Source organism: Podarcis muralis, chromosome 10 (assembly GCF_964188315.1).
Source record: "Podarcis muralis chromosome 10, rPodMur119.hap1.1, whole genome shotgun sequence".
In the NCBI taxonomy this organism is placed as follows: domain Eukaryota; kingdom Metazoa; phylum Chordata; class Lepidosauria; order Squamata; family Lacertidae; genus Podarcis; species Podarcis muralis.
In genome coordinates, this window is record NC_135664.1 from 32,109,771 (window position 1) to 32,124,465 (window position 14,695).

The following is a 14,695-nucleotide window of genomic DNA, read 5'->3' on the forward strand; positions in this document are numbered from 1 at the left end:
TGGCATTTGTTTTTCAGCCTACCAACAGAAAATTTCTACCACACACAACAGAATAAAAACGCACGTCATTTTGTGGCATTTTGAAATTGGTGCCCCTGAAGTCAAGGCGATTAGGAAAAAGAGGCGTTCATAAGTCAACACATAGTAGCAATACAGTAAGAACCAGTTGTTTCATAAGGAAATTCTTGATCAGGGCAATGCATGGCATCTTTGCTGGTCCCAGGAATTTCATCCTCCCCATCTTGAAAGACCAAAAGTGGGTGCATTGAGTCTCAAGTAGGAAGCACAACTTGTGGCATTCAACAACACTATCCTTGAACCTGAGGCACAACTGTTAAGACTTCAACCTTAGCTTCTTGGATCTGTAGAACTTGAGGCCACACGAGAAAGCCTTAATCCTTGTCTTAAACTGGCAGTTATTTGTGGTTTTTTTTTAAAATTTATTCTAATTTCCAGAGGGGAAACCTTGTTAGTCTGTGACAGAAAAAACAACAGAGTCTTGTGCAGTGCTTCCCCCCCTAAAATAAATAAATAAAAATGTTTAGGGGTACTCTCATTTTGACTCAAGAAGACCACCATTTTATAGTTCAGACTGGGAAAAATAAATACAGTAAATGGACAAAAGTACAAAGATTCACGAAATGTTTAGGGGTATGCGTACTCCTGCGTCCTCCCAGAAAAAAAGCACTGGTCTTGTGGAACGTTAAAGTCTAAACACCTATTGTGGCATAAGTTTTGTGAACCAGAGTCCACTTCATAAGATGCATGAAGTGTAGTCCTCAGCTGACTTGTGTGTGTGTGTGTGTGTGTGTGTGTGTGTGTGTGAGAGAGAGAGAGAGAGAGAGAGAGAGAGAGAGAGAGAGAGAGAGGGAGTGTGTCAAGGGAAACAAATTAGAAGTTGTTAAATGGAACAAAAAAGTACACAGTCACAACCGTTGCAGCAGATAATGAATCTAATTTGTCATACACCCTCTAAAAACCGAGTTGTTTGAATTTCCCCCAGAAGATGGCGATCTAAAGCCGCTAATCTAAAGTCACCGGCATTCAGTACTGTATTAGCTATGCAAATGTGATTCATATCACCACACCACAGCCCAAAGGGTACAATAGAGCCTTAATTTCCCCATCTGCCCCTTGCATTCCAACCTGAGCAGACAGGTGTACACACAAACAGCCAAAGGGAGCAAGAAATGGAACATCTGTGTTCTTCAAGCACAAGTAACTAGCATATTGGCAGCATTTTTAATCAACATTTACTCAAAGGCATTTTTGCTTTCTGCTTGAAACACTTAACTGACTTTCTTGGGTGTGTTTCACAATCATTTCCTCCCTGCCTCCCCACCCCACCCCACTCCACCCCACCGTGGTCACAGCTTCTATCAATTAGATTTGAAAAGCTAGGAAGGGTATAAAACATATCATGGGCTTCTTGCAATTCGTTTTGCCTTGCGGGGATGTCTGCCTAAGCAACTGTATGGTGTTTAATGGTGTCACGCTTCATTTTCCTGAAAATGGATCACCAGAACTGCTTCCTGCCAGAAAGCAAACTCTGCGTGATGCAAGAGGACTCTCTATCAATGTTGCTGTGCCTACTGCTTTGGCACCATGATCACACATGTCTATAGTGTGGGCCTAGGAAGCCCTAGTGTGTGGGATGCAGTAGTCACATCAAACGCCGGCACATATTCTCTCCACCCACTCCCAAGAACTGAGAAACACTGAGATGCTACGAATATAGCAATGCAGGTTTTAGAGCGGCAGCAGTTTGAAATGCTATATTAGAAATCTCTGGCTCTGACCACTCATGCACATGGGATTATGGAATTAATAGCATCGCTGAAATTTGATCCCCATTTCCCCCTTTACAAATACCCTCCAATTTCTGCCAAGTTCTTTAAATAGTCATTTGGAAGGTAAAAAGATCAGTGAGCTGGAGCATTTTTTAAATTTTTTTTTTTTTTGCACCACTCCCAGAAGCAGAGCATGATATTTTGCTCTCTCAAGAGTTGTACGCCTGTGTCTCTGTAACACTGCAAGAGATTCCAAGTTCCCTAGTGTTCGGTGGTGTCCCCTGAAAATGTGACTACTGAGTACCTGTCTGAGTTTCCAGACTGCATGGTTCTTCACTCAGGAATGACTAAAGGTGGAGTGTCTCCTCACAGTAGGTTTCTGCTTGGAGTGCTAATTCAAAATCAGTACTAAGGACCTGGAAATCTCAGGTCTAGTGCCTCTCTTGCCAAGTAGATGGGCTTAGAGAGTCCTTAGATATTTTAGAATAGTGTCCTTAAAATGTACAAAATGAACAAAAGCCACCTGCACATGGGCCACCAAACAGTTGCTTCAAGCAAACCCTAATCTGGCGCCTGCCCTTGATGTTGGACCATAGGTTCCATCAGCTCCAGCCAGCATGACTAATGGTCAGGGATGACTGGAGTTGTAGTCCGAAACACCTGGAGGGAAACAGGTTGGAAAAGACTCCAAGTGTAAAATGACCATTAATTCTAATTAACAGAGTTCAATGTTTTAGTGAAGTTGCAAGTGGCCAGATGAAATGAGAAAGATGGACAGCTTGGTTCACAAAACTTCATTTTCTGTTCTTGAATCAAAGTGGCTTGCTTTGGACTCTATATTTCAGTGTAACCCATAATGTAAGGCCAGATAATAGGATATGATCATGGAGATAGGACATGTTACAATAACGTTCTCCCTACATTTAAAATCATGTCCAGCAATATTTTTAGCTCCTTCAGCGTTAATGGACCATTAGCATTTAAATCTAAATGCAGCCATAATAACAGCACAGCTCATGTTGTACCTCAGCAGAATTTAGAATAGCATTTTCCACTGGAATAATAATTGCTTACAGTGTAACATTGAGAGCTAATTGCAGAAATGAAAGATCGCCTCTTTATTGCTGCTTCACACTCAAGATTGATTTTGCAGGATTATGGATTTTTTAATTTTTTTTGCGAGACGGGGAGCAGAAAGACCCTTCGGAAAGAAAATAGCCTGAAGGACAGGCAAAAGCTCACCACACTATCTGTCTTAGACTATGACAGTGGCAATGATTTTGGGCTTTGGTGTGCACACACCTTACCCATTCAAAATATATCTGTAAATGATCGCCCATCTGCTTTAATGTTCCTTAGGGTCTAATAGTGAATGACTATAGTCCTAAATATCCAGTAGCTTACATTTGTCTGAAGCTATCTAAATCATTGCTTTGGACAGCATTTGTGGTGCTGTGGTCTAAACCACTGAGCCCCGTGCCCTTGCTGATCGGAAGGTTGGCGGTTCGAATCCCTGCAACGGGGTGAGCTCCCTTTGCTCTGTCCCAGCTCTTGCCAACCTAACAGTTTGAAATTACACCAGTGCAAGTAGATAAATAGGTACTGCTGCAGCAGGAAGGTAAACGGCGTTTCCGTGCGCTCTGGTTTCTGTCACGGTGTTCCGTTGCACCTGAAGAGGTTTAGTCATGTTAGCCACATGACCCTGAAAGCTGTCTGTGGACAAACATCGGCTCCCTCAGTCTGAAAGTGATATGATCGCCACAACCCCAGAGTCGCTTTTGACTGTCCAGGGGTCCTTTACCTTTACCTTTTTACCTAGAAGCTTGTAGGCCATTAAACACATATTTTACCACAAATGTGTAAAAAAAATTATTCAGGCATCCTGTTGGAGGCAGCAAACAATAAAGGAATTCCTAAGACACAGTAATAATGGTTCATCACAGGGATGTTTCATTATAAAGGTACTTGTATCTCTTGTGCATCATAGACGACACATTAATACAGTGTTTCCCAACCGGTGTTCCGCGGCACACGAGTGTGCCGTGAGACATTGCCTCGTGTGCCGCGAGATGCCTGGAGGGAGGCGGGCGAGTCGGGCGGCGAGAGGCGGGGCGGCGGCGGCGAGGAGAGGCCGCGCCTCCTGCTGTTGCCTGGCGCTCCTCCTCGCAGCCGGAAGCGCTGCCTGGGCGCCTCCGCGCGACTCTGCCTCGCTGGGTTTGGTCTCCCAGCAGAGACGGGTCACACACGCCCCTCCCTCCCTCCCTCAGCCTGCGCGGAGGGAGAGCCAGAGAGAGGCATCGCTCCTGCGCGGCGGGAGAGGGAGCAGCCGGAGCGATGCCCCAAACGAACGCATGGGACCGGAGGGGAAATCCTCTCCGAGGCGGATTGAGCGCAGCTGAGAGAAGCCTTTCGAGGAGCTGCCGTGTCCCCTGGAAACCCCCTTCCCAGCTCTGCCTCAGCCGCCGCCGCCTCAGTTGCCGCCGTCCCTCAGTCCCTCGCTCTGCTGCCTCCTCCCACCCCCAAAGCTTGGAGGTTCCCCAGCAAGGGGGAGGGAAAAAACTTTCACTTTTGTGCGTCCCTCCCGGCGTGACGCTGCGCGCTGACGTCACGGGGCGGGGCTTTAATGGTGGTGTGCCGCGAGATTTTTTTTCAGTAAACAGGTGTGCCGTTGCCCAAAAACATTTGGGAAACACTGCATTAATAGAATGAATATTAGACCAGAGTGCTTTAAATACAGTGGGTAAGACCTAGACTAAGTAGTGGGATTTAGTTCCCGCTGAAATTAAATGAATTTAAGTCATCCAGATTGAGTTGAGCAGGGCGGCGAAAATCAGATTTATATTCAATTTCTCCCATAATTGTCTCTGTTCTAAAGGTTAAAGAGGTTGGATGGTTTAACTAAGAAAGTATTGAATATAGTACCTAACACGTATGTTTTATGTTCACAATTTTAATATGAAACAAGGACTGATCCAGCACTCCCTAGATCTTCCCCCTCATGTATGCGGCAGGATCCCTTGTGCAGAGTTGTCTGTGTATGGCTGTGTCCCGAAAAGTGAACCGATCACCTTTGTTTTTCAAAGTATCTCCCCAAGTTAGATGAATAAAGTCTGACTTTTATTTCTAGACTAGCTACAAGTTCAGGAAATGTTGTGGAATCTATTCATTTTAGCTCTACTGAAAGCTTTCTGGGGTTTCATTGTTTTTTAAAACAAAAAGCCAAGCCTCACTGAGGTACAAACACAATTTGCTATACCTCCTGAGTTTCACTCCTACTGATTACTTCCATATTAGATTCATGCTTCATGAGCATCCTTTATGGATTTCTAAGAAGACAAGTGCCAAACCCATTTCGAATCCCACCTTCTGACCAGGGAGACCTGCATCGCAGATGTGTTACTGGTGTGTGTGTGTGTGTGTGTGTGTGTGTGTGTGTGTGTGTTAAGTTCAGCCATCTTTGCTTTGTTCAGAGGTTTCCCAAGCCACTCTGAGCGCCTCCCAACAGAATAACAAAAACACACTAAAGCATCAAACATTTAAAAACTTCCCTAAACAGGGCTGCCTTCAGATGTCTTCTAAATGTCAGATAGTTGTTTATTTCTTTGACATCTTATGGGAAGGTGTTCCACAGGGTAGGCGCCACAACCAAGAAGACCCTCTGCCTGGTTCCCTGTAACCTCACTTCTCTCAGTGAGGGAACCGCCAGAAGGCCCTCGACGCTGGACCTCAGTGTCCGGGCTGAACGATGTGGGTGGAGATGCTCCTTCAAGCTCAACTCTGGTGAATAGTGCTGGTGGTTTATATTAATCTTGGCCTCCCAGCCCCCACACATCACAATCACTAATCCAGCAAGGACTCCCACATCCATGGGAGAGAGAGCAGGGCTCTGCTATGTTTAGCCTGACTGAATTAGAAGAAAGGGTTTCAGGTTGGGCTGCCGCAGCTGCTTGTAGTTTCTTCTGCCTGATAGTCTGGCTGGGACATCGTCTGTCCTCTGGCCCAACATCGTTATGGCTGAAGGTTATTTCCTATGGGTCTATACAGGGACTATGGAAGGAGCACATTTGGAGAATCTACACTGGCTGAAGGCTTAGGTAGACAGAGTCGGGGAAAGCTGCTGATTCAGGGTCCTGCAACACACAGCTGATCTCATTGCAGCAAAAAATAGGTCACTAATGACATGTGGCTGAGATCCAAAAATTCTGGCCAGGGGAAAATAAACCATCTGCTGGCTGCAAATTCTCCTTCCCTAGAATGCACAGAAAGAAAGCAATTGGCTTTAATTTGTTTCAAACAACCACAGGATTACATGGGCAGGATATGTGGATTCCGATCTTCTTCCTTGTTATTTTAAGCAAGGAGCTCATTTATTGTTCCAATTCATCCCTTACTTCCATTCCCACACACTAAAACAACTCATAGCTCACACTTCTTTTTAAAGTCTGAACCTATGCAAGGTTTGATTCTTTACCAAAGGGTTGCGGGTGGAGAATCCATCAGCCTGTATGCTGCTGACACCAGTTTCCTTTATGGGCTGCTGTCTATTGAGATGAGTTCCAGACCAGCCTAGTCAAAACCAGATTTATTTAGCTAAACAAAAATAGCAGTTAGGCTCCTGCCCCCATAACCCAAAACAATTCATTTCCTGTAAGATCAATCTAGCTTTCCTCTTTAAACTATTTTTCTACGCTTGTCATTCCGAATGCTTCTATAGGATGGAAAGACCAATGTTTGCAGGTTGCTAATAACTTTGGTGAAGAAATGTATTCCATGTTCCATAGCAGCATAGGATCTGTCAAGATCTATGAATCCTCCCTCCCTCTGAGTTGGGTGAATATTGTTTTGGTCAGTCAATAATGATTTTGACATGAGACAAATGACCCCTAATCTTTCCCTTATGGTGAAATATAAGAAATATGGTTCTAGGCTGGGGGTTACGAACTTGAATATAGTTTTATTTCCATCTATATCACTGGATTCCTGTCAAGAAAATCTCTTCTTAATACTGAAATTTGAGTGTGCAAGGCTTTAACTCCCCGCTGGAATATTTGAGTAACTATATAGAACTTTTCAAAACATATGACCATGTGTACATATACCTGCCAACTGAGGATCTGATGGAGTGGATTCTAGTTCACAAAAGGCTGGCCCATAATAGCCCTGCAACAGAACCCTGCAACAAAAGAGGAAAGGCTTTGTGAATCAGACCTTGCATATGAAAAGCAAGCAGGCTAATATTCAGCCACAGCCTTTTTAAACGAAAAGTTGAGCACACCAAGTCTTAAGGTATTCTGGGGGAAGAACCTGTCACCCTCCAGATGTAGTTGGACTCCCAACTCCCAAAAGCCCCTGCCAGCACAGCCATTGAACAGGGATGGTGGGAGTTCTAGGAACATGAAATATACTCGGAGTCGAGAGTGGATTTCATGGTCTTTATTCCGCTCATAGTGGTGAGGAGGAATGGAAGTTCCTCCAGAATGTCTGCTTATATACATTATTTACACAACAGGCCCCACGTGATTGGCTAATTCCGGAATTCTCCTGTAGGTCAATCAGGTTGCGGATTCACTTCCACCTGGATCTGGATTGGGTGGCTCCTGTGGACCAATCAGACTGCTGCATTCTGGATCCTATTGTTCTAGGACCAATCAGAATGTTGCATTTTGGATCCTATTCAACTAAGTACATAACAGAACATCTGGGAGGTCACAAGTTCACCTCTCTCCAAGGACTTTATTTAAAGCTTCCAGTTTAGGAATGGCCATTCCCACCTTTCTGTCTTTCTCTGGGAGCCAGTGTGGTGTAGTGGTTAAGAGCGGTGGACTCGTAATCTGGGGAACCGGGTTCGCGTCTCCGCTCCTCCACATGCAGCTGCTGGGTGACCTTGGGCCAGTCACACTTCTTTGAAGTCTCTCAGCCCCACTCACCTCACAGAGTGTTTGTTGTGGGGGAGGAAGGGAAAGGAGATTGTTAGCTGCTTTGAGACTCCTTAAAGGGAGTGAAAGGCGGGATATCAAATCCAAATTTTTCTTCTTCTTCTACAATGTTTGACAACAGGCATAGCCAGAAATTGCAAACTAAAACTCCTATCAGCCCCAGAAAGCAAGACCCATAGCCAGCAACATCCGGAGGATGCCACTTTGGTTAACTCCGTTCTGAAGACAACAAGAGAGGTGAGGTATATTTTCTGTCTTGGCCTCTAACTAAGACTTGTTTTGGTCTCGTCAGAGTTGCTAGTGCTTGATTCCTCCTTCCTCTAGGGCAGGGGTCAGCAAACTTTTTCAGCAGGAGGCCGGTCTACTGTCCCTCAGACCATGTGGTGGGCAGGACCATATTTTTTTGGGGGGATGAATGAATTCCTATGCCCCACAACTAATCTAGAGATGCATTTTAAATAAAAGCACACATTCTACTCATGTAAAAACACGCTGATTCCCAGACCGTCCACAGGCTGGATTTAGAAGGCGATTGGGCCAGATCCAGGCCCTGGGCCTTAGTTTGCCTACCCATGGGCTAGGGCTATTTTCCTGCTAGGTATTTACAGAGTCCATAGAGCAGCTGGAGATGTGGTGGTGAGATTTTCCAGTAATTACAGGCCTGACACACAAAGATGTGATTCAAGCAGAGATGTACTCTTCTCAGCAGAGAGGAACATGGTGACCCAAAGCTGGTCTACTAGACATGCAGTATTTTTCAAGAAGCTTTTAACACCAAATTCAATTCAGAAGCAGCTTGAGGTAAGCTGAGCAGCAGCAGCAGCCATGTTTCCCACTGCCATTCCCTCTTTCAAGAGCCACAAGCTAAGCAGTTCACAGAAGGTGAAGATCAGAATTAGAGTAAGGAAAGAGGAGTGTTTGTCTTTAAGAAAAGAGAAGAGTGGGACTTTTAAAGTACAGGCTTCTGAAATCTCATTCCTGCCTTTCTTTGCACATCACTCATTGAGTTACCACCATATCATTCCTTATCCAATTCCCCCACTTTTGGTTCCCCAAACTCAGATTTCTCTGAGTGGCTTTGCTTCTGGCAGGTTGCTCAGATGTTTTCGTGTGGCTCCAAAACCATCATTTGAATCCCCCCCATCTGTAAGTCGATTAAAAGAGCAATATTGATAAGAAAGCACATTAGATTCAAAAGTAGGTCTATTCCATTTCCTACATATTGCATTAACAATATTGAATTTAGTAACTAAACAGCATTCTTAGGGGCTTTGCAGATGCTGTGCTTTTCCAAAAGGACAGTGCACAGCCACAATGGGATAAGCTGAATGACATTGCCTTAGGCCTAAGCACTCTCATATGTATTTGCTTGTTACCAGCACTTGCACAGCTAGCTAGAACTACTAGTAAAGAATCGCCCTTGACTCCCCTGAACAAGTGCAAAAGAGGGAATAACTGCATCTTGCAACTTTCAAGACAAATCCGCAGGGTAGGGGTCCCAGCTGCATGTTTGTTTTGTAAGGTGGAATCTACACACATATAAAACATGCTGTGAAAATCCTTTTTTTAAAAAAAACGCTTTGAAAAATACATCGAATTTTGCATAGCTCACTCTCGCCATCTAGGTCACATTTGTATATTGCACTTTACAACACATTTAAATCTTTTTATTTTCAGCTGTGTAGCTGAGTCCTAATTCTGGTGTGTTTACAGGGGAGGGAACTGCTGGTCCCCCGCCCCCCCTTCCTGACTATCACCCAGCCAGTCTCTGAAGGAATTATCACACGTCAAATGTAGCTGTCACAGGCAGCTTCCAGCAACTTTCTAATTCACCCACCTTTCCTAATAAAAGGAAGCAATCCATGCAACTCCTTCACTGTCAACAGCTGGGATTTGTGTATGGTACAGGAGACCACAGTAAGTGAGATTTCCCTCTTGAGCCTTCCAGTTGCTGGAAACACCACACATTCCTGGCCCTCTCTCCTTGATGTGGTGTACCTTGCCTGAACACACTGTGCTATTGACCTTGGGCCACTGCCCAATCTAGCCTCTGGATCATATTTTGAACCTAGACTGATGCCTTGTATTTGTTGAGACTGTACTGAACCCTGCTCTCTTGCATAAGTGCTTTGCTAAAAGGCTTTTATCTCCTGCCCTAGGCCCTGAGGTCACACCCTGGAGAATGACAAAGAGTCCAACAATATATAGAGGGTCACGGTTTTCCTATCCTTGTTTGAAAGGCTGTATGCTTTGGTTCTTCATTAGATTTTCACCCAGATATGTCTCACTTCATTTTCTAGTATGCCTCTGGTTATTATGGCTTGTCTTCAATGAAAAATTTATTGCTGAAGATGAAGACCTGGACCTGGAACTTATGGTAGTTCATTGCATACGACTGGACTTCAAGAGATGCTTGAAGTCATCTGCAATTCAAAAAGAAGACCTACCCACATGGTGATTTAGTTCCTGCACAAAACGAGGTAGACCATAGACCTGTAAGCAGCTAGCAAACCACTGTATGGTTACTGGATAACTATTGTTATGGGGACTGCAATACCTCTTTCCATATGAACCTACCTGGACCCTGAAATCATCTTCTGAGGCCCTCCTTCATGTGCCTCCTCCTTGAGAGGTCCAGAGGGTGGCAACACGAGAACAGGCCTTCTCTGCAGTGGCTCCTCGTCTGTGGAATGGTCTCTCCAGGGAAGTTTGCCTGGCGCCTTCATTACACACTTTTAGGCGCCGGGCAAAAACGTTCCTTTTTAACCAGGTCTTTGGTTGATCTGTTTGACATCCTATACCCTTTTAAAATGTGGCTCTTTTCTGGGTGTGGGTGTGTTATTGGGTTGTTGTTTTCATTCTGATTATATATGTTGTGATCTTTTCTGTGAACTGCCCTGGGTATAGGGCAGTATATTAACTCTAATACTAATAATAATAATGTTATAGAACTCATTACATCAAGCCCATGGCACTGGAGAGAGTTTCAGCTCCAGCTCAGAGGAGGCACACATATATTGCATGCAGGATGTCCGAGGTTCAACCTCTCCCCCCCCCCCCCAGTCCTGGTGTCTCAAATTTTTAAAAATGTCATTTGTATATGATGAGAATAGACAGCATTGGGTGGCAAATGTACCACAAGACTCCTGGTTGTTTTTGACCTGGTGCGCTTCCTATGGGCTCAGCAATTTACATGAACGGCAATATTTCTTGTCAAATGTAACTGAAAACTCTAAGCATTCAACCCATTCTAAAGTGGAAAATTCCACAACATTTTTTTTTAAACACCAGCTTGTAATGAAACCAGCTACAATGTGCTGTGTGTTGGAACAGACCTGCATTTCTGGCCATATGTGTGGGAGCTAAGAAAGGTCACACACCATGATGAATTTTTCATTTTTAGATGCAGAAATTCTTATTCATATATTTTCAAAATTAGGATACTTTCTTGGCATGCCCCCTCTAGAACAACCATTCTGACAGAGAAATGCATCAATATTTTACATTGCTCATGTCCATTCATTGAAATCTATGCACATTGTAAATTCACATTGCTCTGGCTTTGAGGCTAGATTCAGTAGCAAAAGAATTTGAAAAATGGTTTGATCAAAACTCGACATCTCTCCGGTTTATATGCCTTTCTGAATGTATATAAAGATTTAACAGATATGTGTTTTTAATGCCCAATAATTTCCTTTGTAAGCATTTTGTTCTACATAAGAGGAAGGTTCCTTCACACTAGAACTTTGTCACAGGCATAATTAACTAGTGATTCATTCAACTGGTCTAGCAGGCTTTCTGTTTCACCTTTGGGGCCTACTTTGCAGAACAGGTTCTAATTATGCTATTATGAAGAAATGGTTTAAGTATTCATTATGAGGTGAATTAACAATTTCAGAAAGCACCTTGACATGCCATATGAGGAAATTTATTCTGCTGTTGTCAACACCTGTGGAATTGTACTAGCACTGCTGTAAAATAGGCATTTTTATTTGCTAAGGGTTGTCGCCAGAACTGGTTTCATACTCGGCAAAACGGAATAAATTTAATTGACTCGTCTCCTTCACTGAACATTGTGAAGAGTTTGTGTGTGTGTTTGGCATAGTGCTGGTGCTATTAGCTGAGCCTTTATAGTATCATGGAAAGTTCTGGAACAAGGTGCTGAAATTATGTGAGGGAAGATATTTTAGTTGGGGGGAGAAATCATCTTGCACGTGGCCTAGAACCAGGAAAAATGGTACATGCAGGGACGGCTAAAGTGCTGGAAAGCTGAGTGGGGAAAGAAAAACAGGAACAAATCTACAGGGAACCCTGAGGTATGAAGGCTGAAGAAAGCGATCAAGGTAGATGCCACAGGCTAAGAAGGGCTGGCTAGAGGAAAGCTGCTGAATTACTCATATTGATTTGAACTTTGCTACCCTTTAAAAACCTTGAAGCTTTAAGCACATGTCTTCACAACAGCAGCAGCAATCGGCAGAGTGCTGACCGCCCATCACATTACTGTGGTTTATTGGGAGGGAGATGGCGTTGAGGCTTGCATGGTTCAAATGTACCAACAGAGCCAATCCCATATTCCCAGCAGTGGGTTTGCACCAAAACTGCCAACTTGAATAAAATATGGGGGGGGGGGGGCAAGTAAGTCCCACCCCACATAATCAATCACATGACATGTCACATACACACAATATGAATGGTGATACCCATCAACTTGAGAGTCCCATGGACTGCAAGAAGATCAAACCTATCCATTTTTAAGGAAATCAGCCCTGAGTGCTCACTGGAAGGACAGATCCTGAAGCTGAGACTCCAATACTTTGGCCACCTCATGAGAAGAGAGGACTACCTGGAAAAGACCCTGATGTTGGGAAAGATGGAGGGCACAAGGAGAAGGGGACGACAGAGGACGAGATGGTTGGACAGTGTTCTCGAAGCTACCAGCATGAGTTTGACCAAACTGCGAGAGGCAGTGGAAGACAGGAGTGCCTGGTGTGCTCTGGTCCATGGGGTCACGAAGAGTCGGACACGACTAAACGACTAAACAACAACAACCCATCAGCTTTGGGGGAACCCTCAAATATTTTATTGGGGGTGGTGGTGGTGCAAAGGGACCTCAGCCCCTGGGAGTTGGCTCTTACTCTTGAAAGTTGGCTCCTATGGTTTGCACTGTGATGACCTCAGCAATGCCTTGTCCTTCGCCTTCTCCTTCCTGTTAAGCCACAGCTTCATGGTAATGTGTCTAGTAGACATTGAGTTATTTTCAGTAAAAAGGCCAAACTAGGCATTGCCCAGGAGATACATGAACTCTTGCCTGTTGTTGTTGTTGTTTTAACAGTGAAAAGCAGCATTGGAGGCTGTGATCAAGTTAAGAAGGATAGTGAGGTTTCTTAATCCTTTCCCTTCCTACCATTGGTCCGCTGAAAATTCCACCCCCAGCTGCTTTCCCAGCAGAAGGATCCCTTTTATCAGAAAGACAGCTTTTGGGAAGTGATTTAGTGCAGACGAATTATGGAAGGGGGAAACAGTAAGCAGATTCCTCACCCTCTACTCATACTGGCAGCCTCCCCTTACTTCTTTCCATGGGGAAAATGTTAGCAGAGTGACTGGAATAAAGCAGACGGAAACCAGAGAGAAAGGGAAGTGATATTAATTCACTGAGGATAAGCTGAAGCAAACAGTATATAATATTAGGAGAAATAAACAGGGTTTTATATATAGGGTTCAGAACTCCACAGGGGGAAAAACTCATTCAGAACTACATTTCTGTCCAGCTCCTCCAAGTGTCAACTCTCAAACGTCTCCCTCACTGACTGCTAACGCCCACCTGACTCAAACATCCTGACAGAGTCTGCTGTCATCCAGACCAATAGCAGGATTAACCCCTGAACTTTCACACTGAATGGCTTATTGTGTTGTACTTCTAACAGAAAAAAATGTTAGACTATTCACATGTTTTTCCCCCATGTAACAAAACAACTAGTAAAGGTAAAGGGACCCCTGACCATTAGGTCCAGTCGTGACCGACTCTGGGGTTGCAGCGCTCATCTCGCTTTATTGGCCGAGGGAGCCTGCGTACAGCTTCCAGGTCATGTGGCCAGCATGACTAAGCCGCTTCTGGTGAACCAGAGCAGCACACGAAAACGCCATTTACCTTCCCACTGGAGCGGTACCTATTTATCTACTTGCACTGGTGTGCTTTCGAACTGCTAGGTTGGCAGGAGCTGGGACCGAGCAACAGGAGTTCACCCTGTCGCGGGGATTCGAACCGCCAACCTTCTAATCGGCAAGTCCTAGACTCTGTGGTTTAACCTACAGCGCCACCTGCCTCCCAGCCCAACAAAACAACTAGTTTGGTGCTAATTCTGAACAGCCCAATCCTAGTGATCTTTTCTTGGAAAGTGCAATTGTATGCACACATACTTGAGGAAATTCATTCAACTCAGTATGACTTTCTTCTGAGGAAAGTATTCTCAAAATAAGGCTGCTCAGGCCAGCTACAATACTGCTATGTGAGGATCAGAGAGAGGAAAGAGATGCAGCCCCAATAGAACTATGTTCATGGTGAACTAATTTGCTGACATGTTCCTCATGGGCACACAATTTCCCCTCATAAATCTGTCAAAAGTGGGTTGAGTTGATGCTGTGCTCTCTCTCTCTCTCTCTCTCTCTCTCTCTCTCTCTCTCACACACACACACACACACACACACACACACACACACACACACATCCTGCGCTCATGAGAAACAGTTCATACAATTAGGTCACAATGAGAGTAGTTTGAGCCAGGCAGAAATAAGCTTCTTCGAGCCAATGCTTTATTTCCCATGTATCAGAGACTTTAGCTCAAAATTATTTATTTTGCAGTTCAATGTGTACTGTACTCTGGAGAATTTAGAAAACTGAAAGTGTACACTATTGTTCAGATCCATGTGGATTGCATTGTTGGGATACATTATTTGTTAAATATAGCT